The 16,593-nt window shown below is 30.0% G+C and overlaps 1 pseudogene; it reads left to right on the top strand.

Annotated features, from left to right (window-relative positions):
• The first annotated feature begins 2,856 nt into the window (after positions 1 to 2,856).
• LOC8266298 lies at positions 2,857 to 10,303 on the top strand (annotated as a pseudogene).
• The last annotated feature ends 6,290 nt before the right edge of the window (positions 10,304 to 16,593 follow it).

Raw genomic sequence — 16,593 nt, 5'->3', positions numbered from 1 at the left:
TCTCCACGCAGTCATCCACCATTATTCTAATCAGAAATTCTTCAAACATGTTGCAATTTGATCCTAAGTAGAGTTAAAATAAAATCAAAGCTTGTTTTATTCGAAAAAGTTAAAGAAATAACTAAGTTTTTCATGTCAATATTTGAAATGGAGAGAATCCAATAAAAAATAAGTATGTGTAAGAAATTAACAAAAAAATAATAATATCCACCAACCATGCATTAACAAAAAAAATAAATTAGCTACTACTAGTTATTTATATTTTTATATATAACTTTTTTATTAAGTTGTTATTCAATAACAAACATTGATATAAAAAAAGCCTGATTCGTCACATAACTTCTCATTTTATTGGTGTTTGCCGGTGTTTAGAGCAGCGGCATAGAACTTGAATAGAAACATAAGCTTAATGGGTGAAACTTAAAACGAGTAAAAAGCAGTTGTAATTGAAATTGACGAATGTGGTCTGGTTTTAAACCATTATAGAGGATCTTCCCTTTACTTGGCCAAAAATATCCATTTGTGTTCCTTTTTCTGTGGACGAAGAGAAGTGACTAGCCAGAAGCTATTGACTGGGTCATGGAATCTAGACTCCCCACCACTACAATGGAATACAGCACGTGTTATTCATGCATTAAAAAGGAAATATTTGCCTAGTACAAATTTATATCTTAATTATACATTAAACTAATAAATAATTATTAAATTTAAATAATTAATTTTATGATAATTATAAAATATTATAAATTAAATAGCTTATATAAATATTATTAATTTTTTATTTTTTATATTTTATATATTTAGTGTTACATAAAAATTAGGGATAAACAACTTCATACAAGATAGATACAGATGACGGATAAGGAAGTGACGACCCAATAGTTTAAAACGAAAAAAAAAGTGATATCTCTCGGTTTCATAATTTTCTTTTCGTTGCGGACAAAATAAGGAAGGAGATGGTCCTTGCAAACAGCCACTTGTAGCGAGCTGAAAAAAGGTAATATTATGAGTAATGGGTAATTGAGAAGAGGAGGGATTTTCAACGTTAATCAAACAAAGGTTAAAAGAGGGATGGGGACCACTCCCTTTATCAACAAAGTAAATCCTCTAATCTGGACGAAGGATTTAATGGGCCTTTTGTACTGTCAATTATCAACAGTAATATTTAAACTAGGAAGATTAAACCATGAAAGAAAAGGTGACCAACAAAACAAAATTATACATCCATTTAGGGGTGAGCAAAACTCTGAAAATCCAATCAAACTGATTCTTATTCGGTTGGGTTCAGTTATTATTTTTATAAGTCCAATTTATTCGGTTAAGCTTTTATAAAAACTGAAATAATATTAGTTTGGTTCGATTTTATATAAAAAAAATTAAAATTAATTGAAACAATCAATTTTTAATCATTCATTAATTTTTATTTTTAATATAAAATTTATTTTTTTAGAATGATTTTAGATTTAGTTGGATTCATATTTATATATAATTTGATTATTTTGATTTATTAAAATTTTTTGATTCGGTTTATTTTTAAAACTGATTCGATTTATTTGGTAGATATAATTCAGTGCAATTTTGAATTGAACAAACCGAATGCTTAACTTTATATACATTTTTTAACCAAATAATATGCAAATAATATAATTTAATTAATATATTGAATTATAGAACTCTCAATTATTAATAGTAACAACATAAGATAGAATCTTAAGATTAATTTGTATTTGATTTTTCTATTGAGAATGTACTTTATTTAAAAATGAAATTTACAATAAAATTCATTTGTGATGAATTTTGGTGTCTGTTGTGCTATTATAAATATGAAATAAATTTTGTATTTAGTTTAAATATGAATTTTTTTACTTTAATGTTTTAGTTTTTTCAGAACACGTTTCAAAAATATTATTATGTGTTTAAGTCATTTTAAAGAAAAAATAATTAAAATAAGAGAAGGAAAGAGAAAGTAAAGAGAAATAGGAGAAATAAAATATTTTAAATTAGAGGCATTTTTGTCCTAACAAAATTGCAAAAGCCCTTTCTTTTTAAGGATATCATCACTGGATCAAGGGAAAAAAAGTCAGAATGTAGGGCCAAATTGAAACAAGAAGTTTCAATTGAAGAATAAAATTAGCTCATGATTTTAGAAATAGTTATTAGTAAATTAGGATAACTAGGATATTATATATTTTAATGATAATTATTATTAATTATCTTTGCATCCTTTTCAGTTATGAGAATTAGATTTTGTCTTTGTCCATCATGCAGGAAAAATTATTGCAATATATTTATGTAAAATAAATTAACAACACATTTTTTTTTATTTTTAATCTTTATGACTATTTAATAATGGTGATTTTTGCCCAAAGTTTAGGTTAGCTGCAATCGGCTCCTGGTGAAATTAAAATATTTATTTGGATTTATTTATGTGGAGTGAAGGATTTAAAATTTCAAAACTTGATCGTTCTATAGCTTCATACTAGATAATTTGTTTTACTTATTATTGTCAAGAACTTTATTTATTAATTGAATTTTTAAAAATAAGCTGTACGAATTCATTGTTTAATGTTGATTCCAATATTTTGGGTTATGAATTTTTTTCTTAATAAGAAAACCTCTACAGTTATAATTCATTTTGAAAATTTTAATTAGTTTTATAAATTTAATTATAATCAATTATAAACAAATTTTTACTTATACCATAGAGATTAACTTTATTTATATTAAACACAAGGCGAGTAAAGAAAAGCCAGGCCTCTGATGCATCACATGAGGGGAGGACAGGTTTTGAGCACATGTTTTTCAGACGAACTCTGTCTGAGCACATGGTTGGGGCGTCCCTTATCCGATATAATCATGCCTCAGAAATTTTCAAAACGTGGCGATAACATACAGGGGCTACGGTACGCACAACCGCGTACGGCGGACGCTTATTTGTTTTGTGGTCATCCATTGGTCACGGGGCTGCGGATAGAAGAGGAATCAAAAGGACATGATATTAGTGAAAAGGAATCACGCGGCCGTTTCTTTCGTACATACGTGTAATATGTGGTCCCCACAGCGTGATGGTTTGATTAGAAAAGTTACGAGTTGCCTAAGTTGTAAACACCGGACTCAAACACTCCGCCTAATAACGTATTGGATTCTTAGAGCTTAGCTTTCTTCTAACTGAGTTGGGCCGCGCAAAGCAGGCCCATTTTACCCCTTTAGTGAAAAAGGAAGAAAAACAAAAAGAGAGGAATTTTGATTAAAAGAAATGAGGGCAATCCCTTTTACTTTCTGTCTAACTTAATCATTTTTCCTTAAAAATTAATATCTTAATATTTTAATTTTATAATTTGATGGCCATATATTCTTTTAATTAATTTAAATATTTTGTATTTTTATTTTAATATTTTTTTCTCAAAAGTTATTGTCAATTTAAACATCTCTATTATTCTAAATAACTTTGCTTACAATAATTACTTCTTATAATTGCAATACTGTAAATTTTTTAATTCAAATTACAAAAATATTTTGTGATTTTATAATTTTATCTAAACCCTTTCCAAATATATAATTTTTATTCATCTTTTAGCTTATTTGCTCCATAATTCTATTTTAGCCACCGGACTATATTGGAGGAATTAATGTTACACTATTTTAAATATAAATGATTGAAGAATTATCAGTTTAATTTGAAGAAAAATGAGTTTCAAATTCGGAATTGCTCCAACTCGAGACTTCATAGTGCATGATTAAGTTTTATTCGTGAAATATTAATTGAGTTTGGTTTGCCTAATTACAAACACAATTTAGAATAAAGAGAAATGAAAAAATATTAATTCCCGTTTCGCTTTCCATTCACGTGGCAGTGGTACCCAATTGCTTAGCCCATCTTCTTTTGACTTCATTGTCACCCACCCTTCCTCCAACCAATGATATAACTATTCAGTACGTACAAGTTCAGTTCGCCTTTCTCACTCCACTCCGCACATTGGCCAAACTCTGCCCCTCTCTATCTATGATTGCACCATAACACCATCCACACCGTTCCTTGTTTATATACTTTTTCCTTTCTCGTTAATTCATCAACTAACTTTTCGGAAATAAATAGGCATTTAAGAGCCAAATAAAATTAAATCTCGACTGATTCTGATGGAGTTGATGGTGAGAGTACTAATGGTAATTTGATGAAGTTGACGATGAATGGAAGTGAAGCAAAAGCAGCAATTGTTAATTTTTTTTTTTATGAATTAAAGAAAAAAATAAAATAGGAAAATAAAAAAGTTTAATTTTTGATATTAAAAATTAATATTATTTAAATTTAATTTATTTAATTAATTTCGTAATATTTTCAAAACTTAGATCTAGTTGTCCCTTAAATAAAAGTTTTGAATTTCTTATTTTCCTTTTGTTAATTTATATTTAGGTAGCATATCTTGTAGCAAGTCTTTCCGACACTTTTGAACTATTTCTTTTCTAGAAAATATTTATATATATTTTGTTTGTATTCTATATATTACTTAGAAATTTTATTAATTTATATATTAAATATAAATAAAAAATTTCCCAAGCCAATCAGAGTGTTGGACTTATGTTATCTTTTGACAAACATCAAACGATGAAAATGGCAACATCTTCTTGGCTTGGGGAGATGAGCATTTTCAAAGCATCATAGACGCATCCCAAAACCTAACTAACAACAACGATGACCACGTTCAACACCACATTCCAAGCTTAAACTCCGAGAGAAAAAGAGCCATAAAAGGAGTGCAAGCTCTCACCAGCAGCAACAATCATGGCATCGATGTGTCCATGGTGGATGGTAGCGATGCTACTGATACTGAGTGGTTCTATGTCATGTCTCTCGCTCGATCTTTCCTTACAAGAGATGGTGCTCTGGGAAAGGAACTTAGTACTGATTCTTTAGGGGTAAAATGCATAGATGGTATCATAACAATATGTATTGTATTCAGTTAGTACCATAGGTCCATAAAGATAATTAATAGTACTTAAGCTCTTTATTAATGCATCAGAAGACAGTTTTCGATTGTCTGTTACTGAGGTAGAAGCCAAAAATGACAAGTCACCGCCATGTGTCTTATGAGTTGTAAACCATATGTTGACATAACTCTCATCTAAAATAAATTAATCCTAGTCACATATGAAACCTTAATTCCAAAATTATATTTTGCCTCCCAATTTCACCTAAGCTTACTTATTCTATACCCTTTTAAGATGGCAACTAGCTCGATCTGTTAAAAGGACAAACAATGCATTCAAATCTGCTGGATCTCAAAGACAACAGCCGAAAGATAAGAATGAAACCAGATCCAAGAAAGAGGCATCTACTCAAGCTCAAGCCCCATCAAAAGAATCCTAAACCAACTATTGCTGATAGGGTGAAGAAAAAATTGGATGAGCCACCTTCAAAGAAAAAACAACATTCATTGCCTTCATACAATAATAGTATTAGGTTTAAGAAAATCTAGTTTAGGAGATTTTTTGTTGGACCATATTTGATGCTCGACCATAGTGAAATTATAATTCTTGTTTTCATTTATATCCATTATTTAATTATAGATTAAGTGCAAATATATAGAGAAGTAAACATAGATATTCAATGAATGAAATATTTATATTAATATAAGTGCATTATAAAATAAGTTTGCAATACAAAAATGCAAACTGAGTCACAGCCTCACAATACCAGCACAGGCACAATACAACCATTACAATAAGATTTGCAAAACATAAATGAAAAGGTAATAACCTAATAACTATAGCTGCATTTAAACAGTTTAGAAGCTACATCCCACAAGCTTCACCTTCAAACCTAGCTCTTTATTCCATACCCAAACTACAACCTCCAAAAATTCTAAATGCAACTGCAAACATGATTAAGAGTTTTAGCAGCCTGTGAAACATATTCCTTTCTTTCTTCTCTTTCGACTTCAAAGCTTCATATGTCTCCTTGTAATGCTCATACTCCTCCTCCAAATACTGAACCTGAAATCCCTGCCCTTCCATTTTCCCTTCCATGCTTCCATTCTCATCTTGCATTCTTTCAATTTCTATAGCTCATACTCATACTTAGCCAAAGTTTCACCGGCTTGAACCAGGGTATTGTTCCTTTCTTCTCTCAAATCATCAAGAAGATCCAATACTCTTTTAACCCAGACTATCTGCTTCTCATTGAAACCCATTAAAGCAATGTGTCTTCGCTATCTATAACCGGTATCGTTGCGATACACTCCTGATTTTGCCATTTGATGCTCGACTGGACTAAGAGACAAGAGGAAAGAAATTGAAATTGAAGAGAAGAAAAAAAGGAGAAGAGGGAGTTACAATTATATGGGGAGAAATTAGATTAAGAGGGTAGATTGGGGATATTGAGTATTAAGGAGATTTTAGACTTAGTTGGATTACTTGTGTACATGTCACCAATGACGTGACAATGACTAATTATTTTCGACTTTCACCTCAGCAACAAACAACCAGAAAATGTCATTTGATGCATTAATGAGGAGCTTAAGTACTATTAATTATCTTTATCGACCTGTGGTACTAAATCGATACAATACGTATGGTTACGGTACCATCTATGCATTTTACCGGTTATTTGGTGTGGTTAATGGGTCACCAAGACCTTCAATTTTACAACTATGAAAGAGCTAAAGAAGCACAAATGCATGGCATTGTAACACTTGTTTGCATACTGACAGGTGATGTAACACCCGGAATTTTTTATATATTTAATAATGAGTTTTTATTTAAGTTAATTTTAGCTTTATTTTTATTCGGTTTAATTGGAATGATTTAAATATAAATTTTGAATGTTCATGTTAGATAAATAAATGAGTTATTTTCTATACCCAATTAGTTTGATTTTTAAGGAGTAATTAAGTAAACTATTTGAGAAATGATTATATTTTGGTTATTCAAATTTTTCCAAATGCATATTTATATAAGTAAAATTATATATTTGAAATTTATTTTGGAATAAGGATTGAAAGTATAATGTTATTTTTATGGGGTATTTGTGTAATTGGATATTTTTAATAATTCGGATTTGGCCCAAATTAATTAGTTAAGGGCTTAATTGAAAGGCTAAAAAGAAGTTTGAGGGTTAAATTGGAATTCTGCAGGATGAAATTGTAAGTAATTAAGAGAGTTGAGGGACCAAATTGTAATAAGGAAAAGTTCGGGGGCCTAATGTCGATATTGAAAGGAAAGAAAATCGGGGAAGAAGAGAGGAAGAGAGAGAGAGAGAGAGTGGCGCGTCGGAAGAGAGAGAAAGGGGGACGCTCCAGGCGTCGGTGGCGGCCGGGGCAGCGGCATGGCGCTGGCGGCGGCTTGTGTTCCAGCGTTGTTGGCGGCCGGGTGGCGATCGGCTCTCTACGTAGAGCTTTCTTTTGCGGCCTGTGGTGGCGAGACGGAAGATCCGGTGGAGAGAGAAAATGGTGGCAGCCGGCGTTTTTGGGTTTTTTCGGCGAGATCCGGCGGAGAATGGACGATCGGAGGACGTATCCCGACTCTCCTCAGCTCAAGCTTTAAAATGGCACCGGTTTTGTGGCGATCGGGCTTCGTTTGCAAATCGACGGCCGTGATCGTCTGTAAATTTGTCCGGATGATCGGGTGTCAGATCGAAAAATCGAAAGTGGGAATCATCGTCAGCGCGTCGTTGTGAGTCCGATGGTGTGTCCAGATCGTCGATCGGACTCCGGCGGCCGGAGGCGAGTCGACCGAGCGTCTCGGTAATTTTCTCTGGCCGTTGATCTTGGAAATCCTTTGATTTTTAAATTTGTGTTTATTGGATTATATTGAGTATTTGATGATATTTGTGAGTCATAAATAATTGTCCTCGGTTTGCCTCGTATTTTATCTTTGTGTGAGTCGGAAATAGTAAAGTTTGGGGACTCGACTCCCGTTGTTTAAATTGTTGGATATTTGAAGTGTTCTTCTGGCAGGTCCTGGACCCGTTTTTATGGGGGTAATGTTCGTGTTGTAGGGAGGTTCGCCTTGTGAGTCTAGACCTAGGATTAAAGATCGATTGTTTCAGCGTTTTGATAAATTGTTTTCCATGACTAGATTGTCCGTTTGTTCGGCTCGCTCCAACTGAGGCACCGGAGCAGAGCTAGGAGGTCGCCCAAATTCTATGAGTTAAAGTCATTTAATCATTGCGCTATTGCTAAGTTTGATTTTAATATGCTATTTTGAAAGTTCATGCTTAATATGGTTATTAGTATCGCAACGTAAATAATTTCACTGAATTATTAATTATTGAAGGTAATATAAGTATTATTATTATAGTAATGTTATGACAATACCAAATATTATCAGTTTTCCACATGAGTTGCATGATGTCTTACTCTAAATTATTAATCGTTATTTTGATATGGTTGAATGACTACTTTAGACAATAATATTTATTAAATGTGGTGATTGCGATTTGGGAAATGTGGCTTGTAGAACATGCCGCCTGATGGGTTACATCGAGTAATGATCATGGACATGTAATCAGATTTTTATGGGTTTGCCCTGGTCGAGCATGGCTCTCTGGGCTGATTTGTGTAAATTGCCGGAGGTAAGGTCCCTGGTCGAGCATTGCTCTCGGGGCGCCGGCTTATTTGGATACTTAAGTGACCAGACTGGAAGTAAGGTCCCTGGTCGAGCTTTGCTCTCGGGGCGTCAGTCTTATTAGATTAAGAGAGCCAAAATGGCTATTAGAATTTGGGGTTAGGGTTCTACTGAGCCACTCGTCCCGTAAAAGTAGAAATATATTTTTATTTATTCATTTATTTATTTATTATGGTATGATTATAATATGGATTGTATTTATGTGCATGGTTGATGTATTGATTCGAATGATTAATATTTTCTGTGAAGAAAGTAATAGGGTATGATTATGGTATGATTGGTATTTATGTGCATGGTTTGATATACTGATTTGAACAATCTATGTTTTCTGAGAAGAATGCAATAGTTTCCAAATTATTTGATTTTAACTCACTCTCGAGACTGACAGTCTCATTTTTACTGTTTTTTTCATATTCGTGACTGTTAGTCCTCTCGCGACTCTTATTCAATAACCCGACTCCTTCATCATCGGGTGATGTATTTGATTTGGTATGTTAAGTTGTAAAATCTTAGATTCTCCGCAGTAATAATAGTAGATGTATCAGTTGTAAATTTTCTGAGTTTCAGGTCTCGCCTAGTTTTTCTGGCAGACCGAAGTATTTATGTAGAATGTAGCTGTTAAGATAAATTGTGGCTTTAATAATATTAATTTGAGATGAGATTTGTTTAAATCAGTGAGTGTCAGGCTTATTACGGGTTTCGGTGGCCTTACGCCTACCCATTCCCTAGTGCCGGTCACGGGCCCACGGGTGGGGTCGTGACAGGTGATGGATTGGATCATCTGATATGATCAGAGAAAACTGGGGTCTTGTTCAACAAGCCAAGTCTCTTTTCGGATCAGATATGATGCCTAATAATCCCAACCCACCCATCCAATTACTTGGCATGAACATTTCTTTCGCTGATATGGGCATAATCTCGGGAATACAAGAAGGAGATACAACTCATGCAAATGAGAAACCACAAGAAAATGATGAAAAGAAAGAGTCTAATAATGTAGACTCGGAGCATTCCGACTCAGATTTTTCATTATTTGCTGCTGCTTCTCTAGAGAAAAAGAGCCCAAAGAAAAGAGGAAGAAAACCTGCTCTTGGCGGAGACAAAGCACTGAAACATGTAGAGGCAGAACGACAGCGCCGAGAAAAGCTCAACCACCGGTTCTACGCATTGCGAGCCGTTGTCCCAAACGTGTCAAGAATGGACAAAGCATCATTGTTATCTGATGCTGTTTCCTATATAAATGATTTAAAGGCGAAGATTGATGAATTGGAATCCCAGTTACACATAGACTCCTCCAAAACGGTAAAACTAGAAGTAGCTGATACGAAAGATAATCAAAGCACAACCACCACTTCTGATGATCAAGCTGCCAGCAGGCCTATTAGTTCTGTTAGTACTACTAATGGGTTCCCACTTGAAGTTGAGGTAAAAAGTTTAGGTAATGATGCTATGATTAGGGTTCAATCTGAAAACGTGAATTATCCAGCCGCTAGGTTAATGACTGCTTTACGTGAACTTGAATTTCAAGTACATCGTGTTACTATGTCTACTGTTAATGAACTCATGCTTCAAGATGTTGTGGTTAGGGTTCCTGATGGATTGAGAACTGAAGAGGATATAAAAACTGTTATTTTCAGAAGATTAGAACAATAAGATTACTGTTTATTTATTGCTAGTATTCTTTTCTGGGCTTCTTCCTTTTCTTTTTTCAATTATAAATTTGTTCTTAGTTTCTTTTTGTTAATTTCCACCTGAAATATGATGTAATGAGACTGATTTGGTTTGATGGCATATATATATATATATATATATATATATATATACTCGGTGTATAACTAATCTTGTTTGTTGAATTATGTGTAGGTTTCTATAATAATTTTCAATATGTGAATTGATTGCGTTGAAACATACTAAAATGTATTCAATGATTCAGGAATCAGAAATTCTTCAAACCACGTTGGAATCTGGGCCTAATTAGAGTTGAATTAAGGAATCAAAGCATGTTTTAGTGATGTTCATCATATTTAGAGCACCAGATACAACTAATGGGTAAAACTAAAACAAGTCAAAATAATTATGATTGAGACTCATGCCAGTTATTTTTATATATATAACTTTTTTGAACAAGTTACATGCATGTGGTTTGGTATTAATTCATGTTAAATACTAATTACTTTCAAAAATTTGGTTTAATATATAAGTGGCTCATGGTGACTTTTCTTAAATATTGAAATCATCCTAAATTTTTATAAAACTAACTAAAACTCTCTTCTCGAGAAGTTAAATATAATCAAAAGACTAATTTAAAATTATAACTTAATTTCTAAAACTATTATCAAACATCAACCTCCTTCATAATTAAATTATTATTTAATCAAAACAAAATATTATTTTAACGCAAGCTAATTTTAATATTAATAAACACTAGTCGTTTACTCGTGCATTATATAATTGTTATTATTGTTTGATTATAAAATCAAGTTAATATATATAATTTAATAATTCTTAATATTTAATATTAATTTATAAAATCTTAAAAAATAATAACAAAATAACTAATTTTAAATGTCCTTAATTTTTTTAAAATTTTAAAATTCCATTAATATAAAAATATAAAATTATTTATTAATTAATTTTAATATTATATAAATTAATATATCAATATTATTAGTATTACTATTTTTTAAGATTAAAAATTCATTAGATAATTAAAAGAATTAATTTATTATTAAATATAATATTAAAAATATAATTTAAGATGTTACTTTATAAAATTAGTATTATTATCTAATTATATAACTAATTTATTAGTTAATATAATACTAAAATATAATTGATATGTTATTTTTTAGGATAGAATTATTATCATTATCTTATTAGAAAATTATTTATTAGTTAATATAATATTCAAATATAATTAATATGCTATTTCATAAGATTAGAATCAATATTTAATGAGGAATGTAACTTATGAGTTAATAAATTAATAGAAAATATTATAGAATTACAAATAAACTTGAATTTCATATGTCAAAAATATATATACATATCAAAACAAAAAATTTACGTGTCAAATATTAAACACACAAGTTAAAAATAAATATCAAAAATTAATATATAAATAGATAGATATATAAATAATTAATTAATATTTTACGTGCTTCGATTTTTATTTTTAATATAACTTAATTTAAATAAAATCTAAACTTTTTAAAACCATAAAATATTATTAAATCACAATATAATTTACTATACAATGTTAATTAAAATAATACTTCTAGATTAAAAAATACTTTTCTTGTTATTTTATTAAATACTAGAATCAAATTATACTAAATACAAAAATTTCATTCAATTTAATTAAAATTTAATTAATGATATCTTAATCTAGTTAAATAATATGGACCAATTAGCTACATAGTTGATAATGATTTTATAGATGAAAAGTTGAGCTTTGTGTCAATAATTTAAATGAAATTAATATGAGTAATATTTTCTTTTTAATATAATTTAGATTTAATATATAATAAAATAATAACTTTTAATTATTTATTTTGTTTATAATTTAAAATCAAATTGTATCATCATTTAATAATATTGATAAAAAATAAGTTCTTGACACCTTTACATCTTTCCAGATTAAATTGTGCTCAAATATTAATTAATTATTATGTTTGGATGCTAAAATTAATTTGTAGTAGAAAATTATTTATTTAATAAAAATTAGTCTTATACTATTTAATATATTTAGAGTCTAATTTAAATGACAAAAATAAATGTTTTTAAATAATAGAGGTATTGAGTTTAAAGCCTATGTTTGCTCTAGTGTCTAACCCTAGATTTTATGCTACTTACGGACATAAAGTGCAAGGGCAACATTACGAAGAAGAAGTCTCTTTTACTTGGCCAAAAATATCAATTTCTGTTGCTATTTTGTGTAGGATATTAAAGTGAGGCGGAAGCTATTGACTGGGTCATGGAATCTAGACCCCCCACCACTGCAATGCTATATAACACGTGCTGTTTATGCATTAAAAACTGATAACTCAAAAACATTTAGAGAGAGAGTAGCGACAAGTATGGCCAATAACAAAGTGACAACCCAGTAGGCAATAGCTACAAAAAATACGTTAAATCGCTCGGTTTCACAAAATTTTCTTTTCATTGCGGACAAATAAGGAAATATATGGTCCTCGCAAAAGCGACTTTAATTGCAGTGAATTGAAGGAATAAAGATAAGGGCAAATGCAGGACAAAGAGGGGACCAGGCTTAGGACATCAATGGACCACCTCCCTTTCTTCAAACCTAAACATATCCAAACAGAGATTATAACAATATTAGGGTAGCCAGGAGAATCTAGTTAGATTGTTCCAGCATTCTCTGGATTATAAAAAAATATAAATTATTGTGCTGAAGGTAATGCCCTATGCCTAGGGCCCAAGAGAATAGAAGGCTTCGAAAATTAAGGATTTTTTAATTTTTTTAATATGTAATAAATATTAATTTTATAAAATTCTAAGTAATTTTATTTTATGAAATAATAATTAGTATTGACAATATACTTAGTATCTTGTTAAACTATTTTAACCCAAAAAAAAAGATAAACCCTAGCTATATTAAGTAATTAAGTTAAAATTGTTTAGTGATTATAATTTGGAAACAAGTTGTTTGGATTTGAAGATTTTTTTATAATATTACATATTTATTAATATTAATGGTTTGTATTTAATTTTATTTTTAATATTAAATATTATAAAAAAAATTAAATAGAAAATAAAAACACCAAATGAGATATTGAACTTTATAAAAAACATATTCTTTTTTAAATGCAACAATTCTCGTCGTTGTAGCTTCAACTAAAAAATATTTTAAAATTAAAAATAATAAATGTTATTTATGCTCAATATTGTCACAACAAGACTAAATAATTTAGCTACATTATTAATTAAAAAAATATTTGCTTTCTAAATTTGAATACAAAAAATTAGTTAATGAGTTTATATGTCAAATTTCAAGAAGTAAGAAAAATAATTCTTATAATGTATGTATATTATATAATTAAATATTATCTAAAGCAATAAAAGATATTGAGCAGACCCGATTGTGTAGTTTCATTCCTCAACAAAAATATTACTGTCATGAATTTAATTATGTTTATTGGCTTTGATACGGTTTTGTATTTTGTATATTTATATTATGTATTTTATTTTTCATGTTCATACCTTATGTTATTTTTTTAATATTTAGTGCTAAATCTATTATTAACACTTAATATTTTTATGAGGTACCTTTAAAATTTAATTTAATTTAAGTGCAATAATTAATTTTACCAATATAAGATCACATATTTTACAATTTATAGTCAAATTATAAAATAAATTTTAACTATATTTATTGATTTTGGAGGTGTATAACTATGTAATATTATTATAAAAATATTTATTATTGAGGATTCGTGCTATATTGGTGTCAAATAGTAAAATATAATGTTAAAATTGATGGAAGTGTGTAATTAGTAAATATAATAAAGTATAGAATCTAAAATGTTACCAAGAAAAATTATAGGGTAAAAAAGTATAAAACAACGCATTAGAGCCAATAAACGGTTTTAGCAATGTTTAATAATAAATTGTTAATAAAGTACATCGCAAGCTAGTCGTTTATCAAAAAATATACCAAGCTTGTCAATGGGCTAAAACCCTAGCTACCCAAGCTTGTATCCCTTTTCTCAGTCCGCTTTTATTCTAGGTAGGAATATTCATTATAACAGCCAATAAGGTTTTTCATTCATTAAGGGCAGATAGCAATAAGAGCTTCAAAAGAATGGTTGTCAAACTTATTATGATGAAGGCGTACGATAGAGTCAATTGGGATATCTAAGTCGATTTCTCTAGATAAATGAGATTTCATAAAGAAGTGGTGGCTAGGATTGCACAATGCGTAACAATAGTATCTATTATGTGGTTGCCAAAGTTTTCTCTCTACTCTCTTCGAGCTGGGAAGTGATATAAGAGGATTCTTTGTCCTCATATCTTTCTTTTTTAGTGAAATCCCCCTATCTTGCTTTTTGGGGAAGCTTCAGTTGATGAGGTCTTTGGCCTTTCTCAGAATCTTCATCTCTATGGGCATGCATCTGGTCAATAAATTAATATCCAGAAGTCCTTTATTAAACGAATAAGTCTTTTCCTTTTAGAAATTTGTAATCAAACAAAAGCTAATATGCATGAGTTGTATAAGAACGAGAAATCCTTGGGTCTTTCCACTTTTTGGGGTAGATCAAAGAAAGAAGCATTGGTATTATGGTTAGAGAGTGGATATATGAAGGCTTAAAGGTGGGAAAATGAATTATTCTATGTCAGCATCCTTTTTCTGGATTCAGATATCGAATGAAAAATAGAAAATTCTATGATGAAAGTTATTGCGTTCTCGGATCTCGAGAGGTGAAGGACAGATGAATCCGAGGCTAGGGTCGAGGTTAATCCAGCTTGAATTACCTTTTTGAAATCAATTTGGGTCTAATTGTCAAAAAAATAAATTTGAGGGTCAAAATAATAATTTTTATAAATTTAGGAACCTAACTGTAAGTTTTTCATAAACTTTTTCTGCATAGAGCCGATCAGCTATACGTAGAGCCAATCGACTGTACATTGAGCCAATTTAGATTTTTGCACTCTAATGTCGTTTTTTCTAAAGATTTCATGTCCAGATACAGATTCTAGAAGTTTTCCTTGGTAATCATCATTTTTATTGATAATTATTTAAATTTTTAAAATAAAATATGATATTTACCGACATATTCCTAAAATATATCGCTTCCTTTATGGTTTTCCTTAAAATCCTACCTCTATAAATAGAAAAAAAATATTTATGATTTTGGGGAGGAATCAATGCCTGAAAATGGCAGTAAGTGAGATCGATATTTGAGAGATACTGAGAAAGAAAGAAAGAACAGAAAGAAAATTTAGAGAGAAAAAAAGTACTATTATTTTTAATCGTCGTTAAAAGATCCAAGCCATTGAAAAGAAAAACTATTTTAGGAAACAAACTACTGAAGAAAAAACATTCTTGGAAAAAAATTTAACTGATAGAAGATTTATCAAAGCAAGATCTAGCATTGAATTCCTAACGGGTCTTCTATTCAATTGCATTCTTATCGCCTGAGACTTGTAGATCCAACATCTACAGTGACATTTTGAGGGTTTCTTTAATTAAACATTCACCACCATCATACAACCGATTCTTTCATTCTTTTTTTTTTTTTTTGCTTTCTTTTATTACTTGATCTTAGAAACATTATTAGAGTTTTGATTTATAATGAGTATGGTTAGATTAGTTTTTTTTATGAATGTGCATGTTAGTAGGGTTTTGAGATTTGCTATTTTGCCAATTACGGTTTTAGATTTAATTAGAAAAATATTGTGGGATTAATATTCTAGATTTGTTTTGCCATTATGATTAGGTAATTAAAGTTGTCAAATATATTCTGATTTGCCATATGTTAGTCTACTACACTTAGGGTTTTTTTTCAATTTATCGATTGACATCTGTCACTTGTATTTTGATGCTTTTTATCCTATTTTCTTTCATTCTAATCGATTTTAATGTCATGCATGTGAAATTCAACTTTGGAGATGCGAAATTGTATTGAGGAATGATGAAAATCAGCATGGGAACCCTAGAGCCAATTAATTGTTCAAGCCAGACTCTAATTTTTTTATTTCTTTAGCTGTTTTTAATGTACTTTTAGTTTCTGTATAGTTTTAAGTCTTTTCCTTTTCGCAATCGTAATTGTAGATGGGTTATAATAATTAGGTTTTACTTTCTGCTTTATTTTATTTATTGTATATTACTTAATTATATGATTATATGATTGGTTAATTAAAATAGGCCACATAGACTTAGAGTTAAAATTGATCCAAAATGAGTTTGGTAGTCCAATAGGCTAATCAACTTTAAATGAGCCTAAAACC

This window comes from Ricinus communis, chromosome 1, assembly GCF_019578655.1.
Source record: "Ricinus communis isolate WT05 ecotype wild-type chromosome 1, ASM1957865v1, whole genome shotgun sequence".
NCBI classification, from domain to species: Eukaryota; Viridiplantae; Streptophyta; class Magnoliopsida; order Malpighiales; family Euphorbiaceae; genus Ricinus; species Ricinus communis.
Note: the sequence above shows the minus strand (reverse complement) of the source record. Positions and strands in the feature narration are given on the sequence as shown.